At 36.7% G+C, this 15164-nt stretch overlaps 1 protein-coding gene across 15 annotated transcripts in view; it reads left to right on the forward strand.

Annotated features, from left to right (window-relative positions):
• Positions 1-15164, forward strand: part of ADD3 (adducin 3) — a 180877-nt gene that overhangs the window by 104144 nt on the left and 61569 nt on the right. For 9 of the 15 annotated variants that reach the window (XM_069098925.1, XM_069098926.1, XM_069098922.1 and 6 more), the window contains one exon: positions 801-912. The exons of 5 other annotated variants lie outside the window; for them this stretch is intronic. The gene's annotated coding sequence lies outside the window, so the exon portion shown is untranslated. Of the gene's footprint in view, positions 1-800; positions 913-6699; positions 6846-15164 lie in introns of those variants that run through there. One more of the 15 variants, XM_069098924.1, reaches the window with a different exon arrangement.

Raw genomic sequence — 15164 nt, forward strand, 5'->3', positions numbered from 1 at the left:
GGATATGGATAGTAATAATAGACCGAGGAGGCTTGCTTTCCCTCCTAGACCTACCATCCTGGACAAAGTTCTAGTGGCCTAGATAATACTTTAGTGGGAATAGTTGTTTAAAAATAGTAAACTGTCTTCTTGTATCTTCCCTGGAGAACTGGGTGGCACAGTGAATCGAGGGCTGGAGTTGGAGTCAGTAAGACCTGAGTTCAAATCCATATTCAGACACTTTGTAGCTGTGTAATCAAAGGCAAGTAATTTTGCCTCAGTTTCCTCAACTGAAAAAAAGGGGATAACAAGAATCAGCCTCACAAAGATGTTGTGAGGATCAAATGAGATTATATTTGTAAAGTGCTCAGTACAGTTCCTGGCCCATAGTTGGTGCTATATAAATGCTTATTTCCTTCCTCCTTTTACCAAATTTCTATGGAACACTTTCTATAGTCCTTGCCTTTACTCACTTTTCTCCTACTCCCACTGATCTTTCCCAGTTTCCCTCCTCTTTCTCCTTTGCCACATCTTCATCCGTGTCTCAAACCCTACATGTCCCACAAGGCTTTGTCCTAGGCTTTGTTTTTGTCTTCCCTTTTTTTTTTTTGTCTCTCAACTCATTCCTACTTTCCTCTCTCCTTATCAGCTTTCCTAGGTTCAGTGATTGTCTCTTTGCAGATAACTTCTGTATCTATGTAACTAGTCCTACTCTCTCTCTCTCTTTCTCTCTCTGTCTCTCTCTCTCTCATCCCTCATAGTATCATAGAATTAGAACTGGAAGGGACCTTATTGACTGATCTAACCCCCTTATTTTACAGGTGAAGAAACTGAGGTCCCAAAAAGTTAATTGATTTTCCCAAGGTCATCCACATAGAGGCAGAGCTGGGATTCAGACTCAGATCCACTGAATACAAATCTAGTGTTACATAGGTATGTCAAAATCAACCTGTTCAAAATGGAACTTGTTTTTCTCCTTTAAACCTGCCTCTTCTCCAAACTTCCCTATTTTTGTTTTTAGCACCACAATCCTTTCACACATCCAGTTTTGCAACCTCAAGTGTCCTCCTCACTTCTTCCTTTTACCTCGCCTGCCCTCATCAGTAGCCAAGCCTTATAGATTCAACCTTCATAACATCTCTTGCATGTATACTATCTACTTTCATGGCCACCATCCCAGTTTGGTCCCTCATCAGGTCCTTATCTAGACTATTATAACAACCTCCTACTTGGTTTCCTAGCTTCCAGTCTCTCCCTAGTCTAATACACTCCCCCCCACAGCTACCAAAATAGTTTTGACTCAGGTACCTCCTGTGGCTCTCTAGTGACTCTAAGATGAACTAGAAACTCCCTAACTTGGCATATAAAGCCTTTCACAATCAGATTCCAGTCTACCTTTCCAGGCTTATTTCACTTCACTCCCCTTCACACACTCTTAAGACCAACCCATTTATCCTTCTTATTCTTTCCTGAATTTGGCATTCAATCTCCCGTGGCAATGCCTTTATGCTTCCTTCTCATCCTCACCTTTTACAATCCCTAGCTTTCTTCAAGGCTAAGATCATACACCATTGCCTACACAGGCCTTTCCTAATGCCTCAATTCCCAGTGGTTTTCTAATGCTCCCCCTCCTCAGATTATCCTGCATACGCTTTTCTGGTTACATGCTGTGTCTCCCACCTCACTCTGCCATCCTGGAACATAAGCTCCTTGACAGCAGGAAGACTTTTGCTTGTCTTTGTATCCTCAGAGGATATTTAATAAACTTGGGGGTGATATTAAATCATCTGGAAAACTACCAGACGGTCCTCTGGGGTGAATTCCCCTCCCCTACCTCTTCTAGCCCTTCCATTGGTGTCCCAGAGTCTCTTATCTTTCCTGTTATCCCCAACTAAGGGCCGCTTTCTTGGCTAATATGCCAATGGTTGGGAGGTGGGGAGGTGGGAGGGATTCCTCTGTTAGAAAAACATCGTAGTTCTGTGGAAAGATCACTAGACTCAAAGGAATTGAGTTAAACCATGGCTGTCTTATTACCTGTGTGACATAGGTCAAGTCATTTTATCTCTTTAGGTCTCAGCTTCCCTCACATATGAGGTTTGGACTAAATGATCACTGAAGTTCTTCCTAGCTGGAAATGTACAAACCTCTAATCTAGTCCAACCCCCCTAAATTTAAAGATGATTATAATGAAATCCAGAAAACTGAAGTGATCTGCTCAGCTGATTATGTAGCCAGGACTAGAACCCAGTTCTTCTGATTCCCAGACTAATAGTTCTTCTCATACTGCTTGAAATAAGATATAGTTTATTTTATTACATGCTAAGAACAGTATGTTGCTGATATAATTTGGCAACATCAAGGAAAACTAGGTCTGTTAGATCTCCCTTCAGATATCCTTAGGGCTGCTTCCAGGGTGCCGCCCAAAACACTGATGAAAAGTAATGAACTAGACTGATTTATTGCATTGGAGTTTTGAGGGGAGGGGAGTTGAGTGGGGAGGAGGGAATATGGTTCATATGATTTCTTCATTGTTGGTCAAGGTTTATTTTTTGGTATCAACAAATTTGTGTCTTGTTTCTGGATATTTGACTTTCATTCTGTGGTATATTTCAGACAATTGAGAATCCAATGATGAGTATCTTTGGGGGTATGTAATGATAATAGACAAATTATATTATTCAGCTTATTCACTTAGAAAAAGTAGCATGTAAGTAAAAAAAAAGTCTCTAATACTGCCATTTAAAAAAAATAGAGCTTTTAAAAGGTGTCTCGTGTATGTCTAGTTGGCAGGTAGGAAGTCATGGAAACAATTAAAATTCCTATGGAACATTGAATCACTTGTTTGGAGAAGTGGGTGGTGGTTGTGAAATAAAAAGACAGAGCCTTTGGTATAAACAAAAGTGGTTTGCTTTGAAAGAGCATGCACTGATCATTTTCTTCAAAATTATTTTTACCTTATATGATTTCAAATCACAAACCTACCAAAGCAATATTAGAAATGAAGTGCTGGCAATAATTCTCAATTAAGCCTCACTTATTGGTAAGCAGCATTCTCCTAGTACTTTGTTTTGTGTGACCAGATTAGTTGTAGCATTAGTGAGGATTTTAGGTAATGCCTATGTTCATGTGTGTTGAGATTCTGAAAAACACACCGAAGTGAAGTATCAAACCCAAGTATAACTTTTTCATGCCTTGAGATATGTAAAACCAGCTATTTCTAAACTTAGAAGTTGGCATGTTCTGACTTCCTTTTTACCAGTTCTTTTCTGTCTAGTGTTCTGTTGGTCGGTCTGCCTGACCTACCTTTCATTTCTCATTTACAACAACAGGTGCCTGGGAAAATCTGTCTCTCCTTCTAAGTTGGGGAAGCTGAGAAGGGAATATAAACTTTTCTCCCCATTTCTTTAAGAATTCATAAACAAATGTGACTGCTAAGTCCGGGAAAACCTGGAAAAATCTGTGTTATTAACGTGCAAAACTTGGTTTAGCTAAAGCTAGCAGGGGTGTGTTATTTCCCCCAGAGTGTACTCCACCCTTGCTCTAACCACATTTACTGGGGATATCTTGCTGTTTATAACAAAGTTCATTTTTAGGGCAGCATTGCATCAGAATTGCCACACGCTAACCAGCTTAAGAAATGCTCAGCAACCTCATTTTTTTTTCCTAAGTAATTGAGTTTTCTGTTGCAATGATAAAGTAGATAAAGAGACATAGAACCTATAGATGGATAATTCTGTTCCAGTTGCTGATAGATTGCCAAATTACTATGATTAGGAGGAACCACTGGGCCTTGCCACTTAGCTAATCTTGTAGATTTTTGTTTTCCAAGTGTTAGAAAGTTGCATAGAAACTTAATACTCAATTAGTTCTCAGTTTGGATAGTAGCTGAATATAGGTTTGTTTTTTTTTTTAAAAAACCAAAAGTTTGAGAGGACATTAACTATTGAAACAAGGCAAACAGTAGTATTTCCATAAGCATGTCCAATATTTTGTAGACTTATACAGACTTATGCAAAAATACTTGTATTTTGCTTTATGTGCTTAACTTATCGGCCCCATTTTTAGCATACCCTGGCAATACTGTGTTCCGAGACATCGTGGCATGAACTTTGTGTGTACGAGTGGGTTCATTGAATAAAAAAAGGCAGCATCTAAAGAGCCTTTTATTCCTTCTATAATGACGCTTTGTCCCTGTTACTGCTGTGTATTTGATAGAAGAGTTGGGGGGGGAGCCCAAAATTCTGTTCTTTGCTTTGTCTTTTCTATGCTTCTATGCTCTCTAGAGTTAGTGACGTGAGTGGTAAGTTGAATTATAGCTGAATTATTGTGGTTCAATACAGCTCACGTTAAGCTCTTTTTTTAATAGGGGCTGACCTTTTTTTCTTTATGTATTGGGATTTTATTTTGTAACTGAGCTTGAAATTCACATTAATTACTATATTAAATGTTGACTTAATAAGGGTCTGATTAGACAGACTGCTGTTGTGATCTGAAGGGACTGTTATCTCTTTCACATTTTCATTTGAAATGAAATGATGGTGTAATCACCATTTGAAATGGGGAATTTGTGCAACCTACCCCCACTTACAAGAGTAATATTACAGTTCAAAAAGTAAGATGATTCAGATGTCTAAAGCAGTAGACATTAAGTGATAAAGGATGGCTTCTCTTTTGGGCTCCAATTTATTGACACTGAATCAGACTTTAATATACTTCCATTTCAGTTTTATTACCTGCAAACTGGTAGTTATTCTCTTTGACTACCTGCTTCTCACCGTAGAAGAGTACGAAGGAAAATGAATGAGAAGCCTGGTGTGGGAGAAGAAACACTAGTGTAGGTGTTCTACAAAGTGCTCTCTGGTTTTGATTTTGCCATTGGCAAGTCATGTGACCTTGGGCCCCTCTTTTCTTTTTTGGACTGTTTTCTTTCTCATCTATAAAGTGACAAGTTTGGACCAAGTGATTATAGTGCTTAACATACAGTAGGTATTCAAAAGACATTTGTCGAATGAATGAACAAGTCTCTAAGACAGGAGTTCTTTTTTGTGTATTTGGATCCTCCCCTCTTAGACATTCTAGTGAAGCCTGTAAACCACTTCTCAGAATAATATTTCTTGCCTACATTCATAATTGAAGAAAATGCAAATTTCAGTTAGAGGTTAGTGAAAAGAAAGAAGTATTTTTCCTCACCCAAAGTCATAGGACACCCCCTGCCTTGAAATCTATTCACTGGGATCTGTTGACTCCAGTTGAAGAACTACTGCTACTCTAAGGTATCTTCCAACACAAAAAATTCTTTCATACTGTTTGTTTTATAAAGATGCTTGAGGTTTCCTAAAAAATGTCCTTATTTGGATTCTTTGTCTTTTGTAATTCTTTTAGAAAATAGTACATAAGAGCATTTTGTACATCATCAAATTACCAGTGTTAAATTCTCAATATATCCATTGTGAGATTGACTCTGTAATTCTCCCAAAGCATTCGCTGACCCTAACAGGACTGTCTACCTTCTCTCTACCTTCTCTTTTCTAATTCAAGTTTCACAGTGGAGAGAGGAGTGAGGGCATTAGTAGAAACATGGTAAGTTTACTCCATCTTCTAACTGGGATTGCCTCTCTCATAGTGAAAGGAATCTTGGTAGCCATCAGTATCCCTACTACACACTCAGTATCCATACTACATACTTCTCAGAGGCAACTCATGAGGGAGGTTTGTCTGGGAAGACAATTAATTTCTAATTTTGGAAAGATGCCTTAAGTTTTTTCTGGCATGTAGATAACTGCTTAGTAAATTACTCCTTCATTGACACAGATGGTATTCTAATGAGTTGAAAAAATAAATATTTTAACCACCTCAGAAGGGAGCAATTCATGTTTTTCAACACTGGATCAGGCCCAATTTTATCTTCTTAATTTAAATTATGTGAAAAAGTCCATAGTGAATGTTCTTTATTTTAATCCTAAGTGCATCATCCTTTATATAGTTCTGTTTTTTAACATGTCCAAAGTTATTTTGAAAAGATACTGTTTTTATTATATTTTAAAAATAATTTGAAAAAATAATGTAGAACAGATTACTGTTTAAACTGATTTATCTCATTTAAACTTCTTATCTCATATTTTCTATTTTCATACATCATAAAATCTATCAAGACCTATATCCAAGTTTATGGAACTCATGAAGAGAGGTGTAGCATTGGTTCAAAAACTGACTTTGGGGCCAAGGAGAGCTGGGTTCATGTCCTGCCTTTCACATGGGTCCCTGAGAGGCAACTCTCCTACATCCTAAGATTCATAGAAAGTTACTGCATTGGTAAAGAGTTCCCTCATGTGAGAGTTTCCTATATCAATGAAGTCACAAGTTAAGTCCTTGTCCCCCAATTCAAAGCTTGAATATAGGCGAGGGGGAGAGTATGAGCAAGAGCAAGTATGTGTTTGTAAGTGTGAGTATGTGTTTAAATAGATCCTTGTAATTTTCAGTGAAGCCAGCCATACACAGTTGAGCTGAGGGCTTTGGTACTTGGCTTTAGCCTCCCTGTTTAATATTGTTTTCGTATTCTAGCCCTCTAATCCATTTCCTTGCTTCACTGAATACCAAAACTGACATCAATGGACTTAACTAGAGCTTTCTGATTTGGTGCTGAGGAAGCAACCTGAGTGCCGAACTTTAACCCACCATCCTGCCTGCTAAGTTACAGAGTTACAGAAGCAAGAATTTATGCTGCTCTTCAAAAAGGATGTTTGGCATTCTGTATTTCATAACTTCATCCTAATCATACCTTCAAATGACGGCTGATTAACAGCAAGACGGAGGTAGAGTTTGGGTTCCATTTGTTTAAATACAGCAAGAGGACAACTAACTAAAAGGTAGGAGGATTTTTTTTTTAATGCCATTGAGGGAGACTTCTGCTAGAAATTAAACCATAAGATCATAGATTATAAAATGTTAGTAGGAAATGACCTTTAAGGTGTTCTAATTCCAAACTCCTCATTTTGTTGATGGTGAAACTGAGGCCCACAAAACTGAAGTGTCTTGCCCTGTGTCAAACAGTAAACAGAACTGACACAGCAATCCAGGTTTCTTAACTCCTTTTCCAGTCCTCTTTTTGCTGTACCATTGAGCCTCCTTGCTCCAGCCTCTTAAAGGGCAGATAGTATGGTGAAAAAAAACCATTGATCATGGTGTCAGGTGGCCTAGTTTGTAGAATTTTCTCTTCCTCTTACTAGAAAAAGTGAGTTAAATTCTGTGAGCTCCAACTTGGGTATCTATAAAACAAGGGTAATAATATTTGTACTACCTTCCTCACACAATTGTGCGGAAAACAATCTTATAAACCATAAAGTACAATTTAATTGGGAGCTGTTATCAATTGAAGGCAGACTCATTTTGAAGAGAGTGTGCTTTTCAAAACCCCCAAATATTAGGGTGCAAAATAATAGCTGGTATTGTTTGTTGATTCTGTGCCACAAATTCCTTATGCCAACTACTAAAATAACATTCTTTTGTTTCTTTCAATGTGGTAATTTTCCAGGTCTCCTTTCAGCAGTGGTACTCAGCAGAAAGATCTCTCTATAAGCTTTGGTTTAAGAAATTCAATGAAAATAAAGCATATTTTTACTATGAATTGGATTAGATAACAATCCTGGTGTCCTTTTAGGCAACATAAATTACCCTGGAGATTCTTTCTTGCCTTTTCCATTTGCATATCTTATTTTACCATTATTTTCTTTCAGCTCTGCTTTTTAAAAAGAAATAAACAATTAAGTGAAGCTTGGGTCCACTTACTTGGGTATCATCTGCTAAAATTCATTTATGAGATTAAAATCTTGTTGGAACAGCTGTGCCTAGTATGTTTGATTGATTTTAAAAACTATTACTCTCACTAAATGGTAGTTTGCCAATGGTTGTTCTAGGCTTTGATGACCCAACCCGATAGTGCCTTTGTTGTCATTTTAGTCTTTGTGGTATTAATACAACAGCTGAGGAAATTCCCATAGCTTGCTTAAGATATACAGGATGCTGCTGTCTGCAGGATGTTGAACAAACTTTCTCTGAAGCATTTGAAGCTGTTTTCAGAAAACAGTTGTGCAAAATCAAAGTCTTCCAAATAGACAATAGTTTGTGTTGAAGCTAAGTACTTTAAACAAAAGAGAAAAGAAAAGAGTCCCATCCCTCCTCTTCTGTTATGCTATCCCAGAAGATGACTGCTATTTCTCCTATGGTTAACAGCTCTTGGCCAGGGCCTATGACACACAGTGGGAATTCATTTCCTCCCAGGAAATGCTATTTTTTTTTTCCCAATGTATTATCTTGCTGAGGCAACTACAGTGAACAATAGGTTATTAATGTATTAGAACAACAAGTATCATAACTAAGCCAACATTTACTTTGTTTTAAGTAGCATCCTTAAAGAAAGTTTTGAGTAGACTTCAAAATTAGTTTAATCTTCAATAACTGCTGAACATAAAGTCCTTAACAATTTTTTTAAAGGAAAGAGGAAAAAAAGTGCTTAAGCTAATGATGAACTTTTAGAGGCTTACTGTAATCATTTCTTCCCTATAGAGAGACAAAAAAAAAAAAAACTAAGTCATTTCAGGTCCATATTCCAAGTATAAATTGTATATATTTTAAAATGAAAACCTTCAGAAGACTAGCACCCATGAAAATTTCTTGTGAGAGCAAAATGCTTCAACTACAATATTATTATGCAGTGATGAACTCTATCTAAATTTAAGTTGAGACACATAAATATGTCAAGAATTATTTTTATTAATTTTTTCCCTTTTTTCCTTTGAAAAAAAATCCACTTTATTTTCAGCTTCTCAACAACACCACAAAGAGAATGTATTAGGTGTTGTTATTATCATCATTCCCATTTTAGGGATAAGGACACTGAAGTTGAAGGAGTTTAAGTGACTTACCTGAGGTCACTCACCTGACAAGTGTCAGGTGGGGACCCAGGACTATTGACTTCTGGTTCCCAATTTCACCCTGCTCTGCCATATTTCCTTCCAAAAAAATTAGTTTTTAATACTGACTCTCTGAGGCTAGAGAAACACAAAGGAGTGTTTATTGGTCTCTTTTAAGTGGTTTTTTTTTTTTTGCTTCATAACTTTGAAAGACAATTCATCTCCAACTTGTGGGCATTTATCAATTCTTTAATGTGCAGTAATTTTACATATATAGTTCTTGCTTTCCTTTTTAGCATCTCTCATTGATTACCCATCTTTCAAATGTGTTGACTGGAGAATTAGATGACAGTGTGTGTATTGATTAATTAACAGGGTTCATCTCCTTTGCCCTTAAATTAGTCCATACTTATTTTATTAATGTTGGGTTCTTCAAAGTACAACTCAGATGCCATTTCTATGCTCCCTTTCCGGATTATCTCTACTCAAAGTGGTCTCTTTATCCTCTGTATTTATTTAGCTTATTTGGTACTTACCATATAATATCCAATATTTTTAGCTTTTTACCTGTTGGAACGAATGTTAGTCTTATATACCTTTTACAGGGCAGGTGATCAAATGTTTGTAAATTGGTCTAGTTGCTTCATTTTTTCATATGGCAACATTATTTTTGTATTATCCATCCATCATAGAATATCAGAGTTTGAAGGGACATCAAAGTCTATCAAGTCTAATTCATACCTGATTAGTAATCTCTTCTGTAACGTGCCCAATAAGTAGTTCTACATCTTCCACTTGAAGACTACACATTTTGGTTATGGATAGCTCTGTTAGGAATTTGTTTTTTCCCTTGTATCCAGCTGAAATCTACATTTCTGCATTTTGTACCCTCCACTCTTCATTTTGTCCTGAGACACCCCTCCCCCCAAAGAAGTCAAATCTTTCTTCTAAATGAAAATCTTTTAAAATATTTGAAAGTCATTATCATGTCCTTCCCTCCTCCAAAAAAAATCTTTTCTCCAGGCTAAACATACCCAATTACTTCAATGTGTCATCATTTGGCGTATTCTCTAGTCCTCTCACTCGTAGTCACCCTACTCTGGATGTATTCCAGTTTTTCATTGTCCTTCTTAAAGTACGGTGTCCTAAATTGAACACAGTATTCCAGATGTGTTCTGATTAGAACTGAGTACAGCAGGACTTCGTTCTGGACATTGCTCTTCTGAAGATGTAGCCTAAGATCCCTTTAGCTTTTTCAACACTGTTGACCCACTTTGAACTTACAAGTTCCTGTGCCCTCCAGATCTTTTTCACTAAACTGTTTAGTCATCACCTTCTCCATGCTATATTTGTGCAATTGATTTTTGAAATTAAGTTTGAAACTATTAAATTGTATCTTATTGGATTTGACACATTAATCTAGGCTTTCAGGATCTTTTTGTATCATACTCTGTCATTCAACTTGTTAGCTGTCCCTCAGAATTTTGTGTCATATGCAAATTTGATAAGCATACCATCTATACTTTCATCCCAATTGCTGATAAACATATTGAATAGTACTGGGCCAAAGACAGAACCCTGGAACAATCACTAGAGGCTTCTCTCTATGTTGACATTAATCCAATAGTCATCATTCATTAAATTTAGTCATCCAAACAGTTTTATATGCATCTAGCTGTACATCTAGTCTAAATCATGTCTCTTGTATTCTTTTTTAAAAAAAATTATTTACTTTTAGTTTGTATCATTCAATTCCATGATCCCTTGAATTCCAAATTTTCTCCCCCTTCTCCTCCCCCCTACCCTCATGGTGGCATGCAATCTGATATAGGTTCTGCAAATATGTTAAACATTAGTCAAGTTGTAAAGAAGAGTTATAACCAACAGAGTAAACAATGAGAAAGAAGGAACAAAATGAAACGAAACACAAAAGTGAGAGAACAAGTAGTTTGCTTCAATCTGCATTCAGACTCTGCAGTTCTTTTCTCTGGATGTGGATATCTCTTTCCATCTTGAGTCTTTTGGAGTTGTCTTATAACCTTGCATTGCTGAGAGGAGCCCAGTCTATCCAAGTTAGTTGTCACAAATATGATGTGTCTGTAATTGTGTACAAAATTTTCCTGGTTCTACTCTGCTCACTTAGCATCAGTTTCTATAAGTCTCTCCATTATTATGTCTTATTATGAAGTCCATCTGCTCCTCATTTCTTATAGCACAATAGTATTTCCCATTACATTCATATACGATAACTTGTTTAGCTATTCCCCAATTGATGGGCATCCCCTTGATTTCCAGTTGTTTGCCACCACAAAAAGAGCTGCTATAAATATTTTTGTACATACAGGTCCTCCTCCCATTTGTATGATCTCTTTGGGATACAGCCCTAGAAGTGGTATTGCTGGGTCAAAGGGTATGCACATTTTTATAGCCCTTTGGGCATAGTTCCAAATTGTTCTCTAGAATGGTTGGATCAGTTCACAACTTCACCAATAATACATTAGTGTTCCAATTTTTCCACATCCTCTCCAGCATTTATCATTTTCCTGTTTTATTATCTTAGCCAATCTGACCAGTGAGATGTGGTACCTCAGAGTTGTTCTGATTTGCATTTCTCTAATTGATAGTGGTTTAGAGCATTTTTTCATTGTCTCTTGTATTTCTAATACATCTAGCTTAAATCTTTGTCTTGTCCTCAAGGTTAGCATACAAAAATTATTAAACGTCATGGTCTGACATTCCCCAGATATGCCCATTTAGTAAATTACTCATTATATTGTCTTTAAAGAAAATAAAGTATGGTAGTAATTTCTCTGGGTCTGTCTGTCATACCACAGTTTGAAAAAAGGTTTTTGCACTTTCCATAACCTTACACTTTTGTGGTTTCTTTCTCTCCTGTTTAACCAATTCAGTAGGTCATAATTTTGATTGCCTTACCTACCCTTGAGTAACTTGCCAAGCCGGTCAAATGATGATTAACCCAGTTTTCAGGATTTGCTCCTGATTCTTTGTCCCAGTTTACCCTATTTACTGACAGAGTCAACTCTCTCACTCACTGTTCTCAGGAAACGTTTGGGTCAAAACATTCCTCATTTTTTACTGGGCTCTATGTGAATTCTGTAGAAAACCTTTGGTTTTCTTTATCCCTTCTTTTCAGGAAGCATTTATTTGGAAAGTTAATAATGGAATTAGAATCTTATTCTTGGATTCTGCTATGAGACCTGAATCCAGGATATTGTGCTATTATAAGAATTGTTTCTTTGAATCACCTGGCCTTTTTATTTCCAAGACAGAAGGGAAAACATTGATTGTAATGCCAGCAATACCTTCATGAAGATCCTTAATAATCAGTGTTGTAGCACTTTACTATTTCAAAGTATTTCTTCACAATAAAACTCAAAAGTAGAATGGAAATATTTAACAGTAATCTGTCATTCAATAAACATTTATCAAGGTATCTATTATATACTAGGCACTGTTCTAAATGCTGGAGATATAAAAAGAGGCAAAAGACAGCTTATAATTGAAGGGAGTAGGGATACGGCATCATATGCAAATAAATATATACAAGACAAGTTATGTGCGGGATGAATAGAAAATGACTAATAGAAGGGAGGCACTAAAATTAAGAGGGGTTGGGAAAGGCTTGCTACAAAAAAAAAAAATGAGATTATAGTTGAGGCTTCAAGTAAGGTGGGGAAGTAAATAGGTGGAATTGAGGAAAGCTCTCATTCCAGGCATGGGAGACACCCAGAAAAAAAATGCCCATAAATGAGTGATGGAGTATGTTGTTCATGGAACATCCAGAAGGTCAGTGTCACTGAATTGAAGAGTACATATTGGGGACTAAGGAATAAGAATATTAGAAAGGAAGGAGGGGGCTAGGTTATGAATGGCTTTGAATGCCAAATAAAGCATTTTGTATTTGCCCCTAAAGATTATAGGAAGCCAATAGAGTTTATTGAGTAGGGGAGTGACATGGTCACAACTACATTTTAGGAATATCATTTTGGTGACTGAGTGAAGGATGAATTGGAGTGGGGAGAGACTTGTGGTAGGCAGACCCAACAGCAGGTGACTGCAGTAATCCAGGTGTGAGATGATGGGCACCTGCACTAGTGTGGTGGTAGTGTCAGGAGAGAACTGGATATAAAAAATTAAAAAGAGACCTTGCAGAGGTGAAATAGATAAGCCATAGTAGCAGCATAGGTATGGGGGGGGGGAGAGGGTAAGAAATAATGATAGTGAAAGGTTATTGGTTTCCAGCCTAAGGGACTTGGAGGATGATTTTTGCCTTAACAGTAATAGTAAAAAAAAAAAAAAAAGTAGGGGGGGGAGGGATTAAGGAGGAAAGATAGTGAGTTTTGTTTTGGTCATATTTAAGATGTCTGCTGGGCATCCATTCATTTATACTGATATATAGCCTCTATTTTGTTTGATAGCAAAATATTTTATTTATACTTGGAGATCAGCTAAATAGGTGCTGTAGCTATTTCTTGTGAGTTTAGCTTTAGTGAGTCTCAGAAAAAGCAAGTCAAGTTTAAGTCTGTAATAAAGACAGCAAATCAAATGGACTCCAGGACTGTGTGAGTGGGTGTAAATAAATATTTGAGTCATGGTATATTCTCTCAAGTGAATGACTAGAAAAACTTAAAAGGATAACATTCATATTATAACAAATATCTTAAGAATTAGTCCAAAATTTTGGAATATATAACCCTACTTACTGAAGAACATCCATGGGATAGGTTAAGTTGTTAGCCATGAATATGCTTCTATTAAAATCCCTAAAAATAAGGAAATGTAGTAATTTAAGTAGAGACATAAGCTAAATTCATTCAAAAATATTATTAATTCTGGAGAGCAATTTGGAACTGTGCTCAAAGTGCTATAAAACTCTGCATACCTTTTGAGCCAGCAGTGCCTCTACTAGGGTTGTGTCCCAAAGATATCCCAAAAAAGGGGAAAGGACCTATTTGTATAAAAATATTTATAGCAGCTCTTTTTGTGGTAGTTAAGAATTGGAAAACGGGGCAGCTAGGTGGCGCAGTGAATAGAGCACCTGCCCTGGAGTCAGGAGGACCTGAGTTCAAATCCAGCCTCAGACACTTAACACTAAACTAGCCATGTGACCTTGGGCAAGTCACTTAACCCCAATTGCCCTACCTTCCCCCCTCCAAAAAGAATTGGAAATCAAAGGGATGCCCATCAGTTGGGTAAGACTAAACAAGCTGTGATATATGATTGTAATCGAATATTATTGTGTTGTAAGAAATGATAAGCAAACAGATTTCGTAAAAGCTGGAAAGACATGAACTGATTGATACAAAGTGAAGTGAACAGAATCAGGGGAATGTTGTACAGAGTAGAGCAATATTGTTGGATACAGAATTATGAACAACTTAGCCATTCTCAGCAATACAATGAATGATCCAAGACAATCCCAAAGGACTAATGATGAAGTGTGCTATCTGCCTCCCAAGAAAGAACTGATATTGTTTGAATACAGACTGAAATATGCTGTTTTCACTTTTTATTCTTTTTCTTTTATTCAAGTCTTCTTGTACAAAATGACTAATAAGGAAATGTTTTACATAATTGCACATGTGTAACCTATATCTGATTGCTTACGATCTCGGCAGAGGGGAGGGAAGGACGGATAGAATTTTGAACTCAAAATTTTAAAAAAGTTTTAAAATTGTTTTAACATGTAATTGGAGGAAAAATAAAATACATATTACAATTAAAAAAAAAAGAATGGACAGTAACTTTCAACAGAAATAATGGTTATGAAGAAAAGGGGGGGGTATAATTAATTTATTCATGTTCCAGGCAGAACTTTTCAAGGTTAATTCATTTTTCTTGACATTGCTAGGGAGCATTTATTCAATTCCTATACAGTCATAGGCATCTTTTAAGTGAGGAGAGTAAAGAAGCAAGAGTGGTTAGGTTGCGCAGTGGATTTTGCCAGGCCCAGAATTCAAGTGTGACCTCAGACTCTATTAGCTGTGTGATCCTGGGCAAGTCACTTAATTCTGTTTGCTTCAGTTTTCTCATCTGTAAAATGAGCTAGAGAAGGAAATGGTAGACCACTCCAGGTATCTTTGCCAAGAAAACCCCAGATGGGGTCACAAAGAGTCAGACATGATTGAAAACGACTAAACAACAATAAAAAAAGGAACACGCCCTAAAATCTACAAGACTTCCCTCTATTCAGTCTACTTCCCTAAAGTCTAAAATTGTAGAGTACAGATACTTTAGCAAAATTTAATTTAATAA

This window comes from Petaurus breviceps, unplaced genomic scaffold (genome assembly GCF_028583685.1).
Source record: "Petaurus breviceps papuanus isolate PSGF00001 unplaced genomic scaffold, PetGlider_PUasm1.0 37, whole genome shotgun sequence".
NCBI lineage: Eukaryota > Metazoa > Chordata > Mammalia > Diprotodontia > Petauridae > Petaurus > Petaurus breviceps.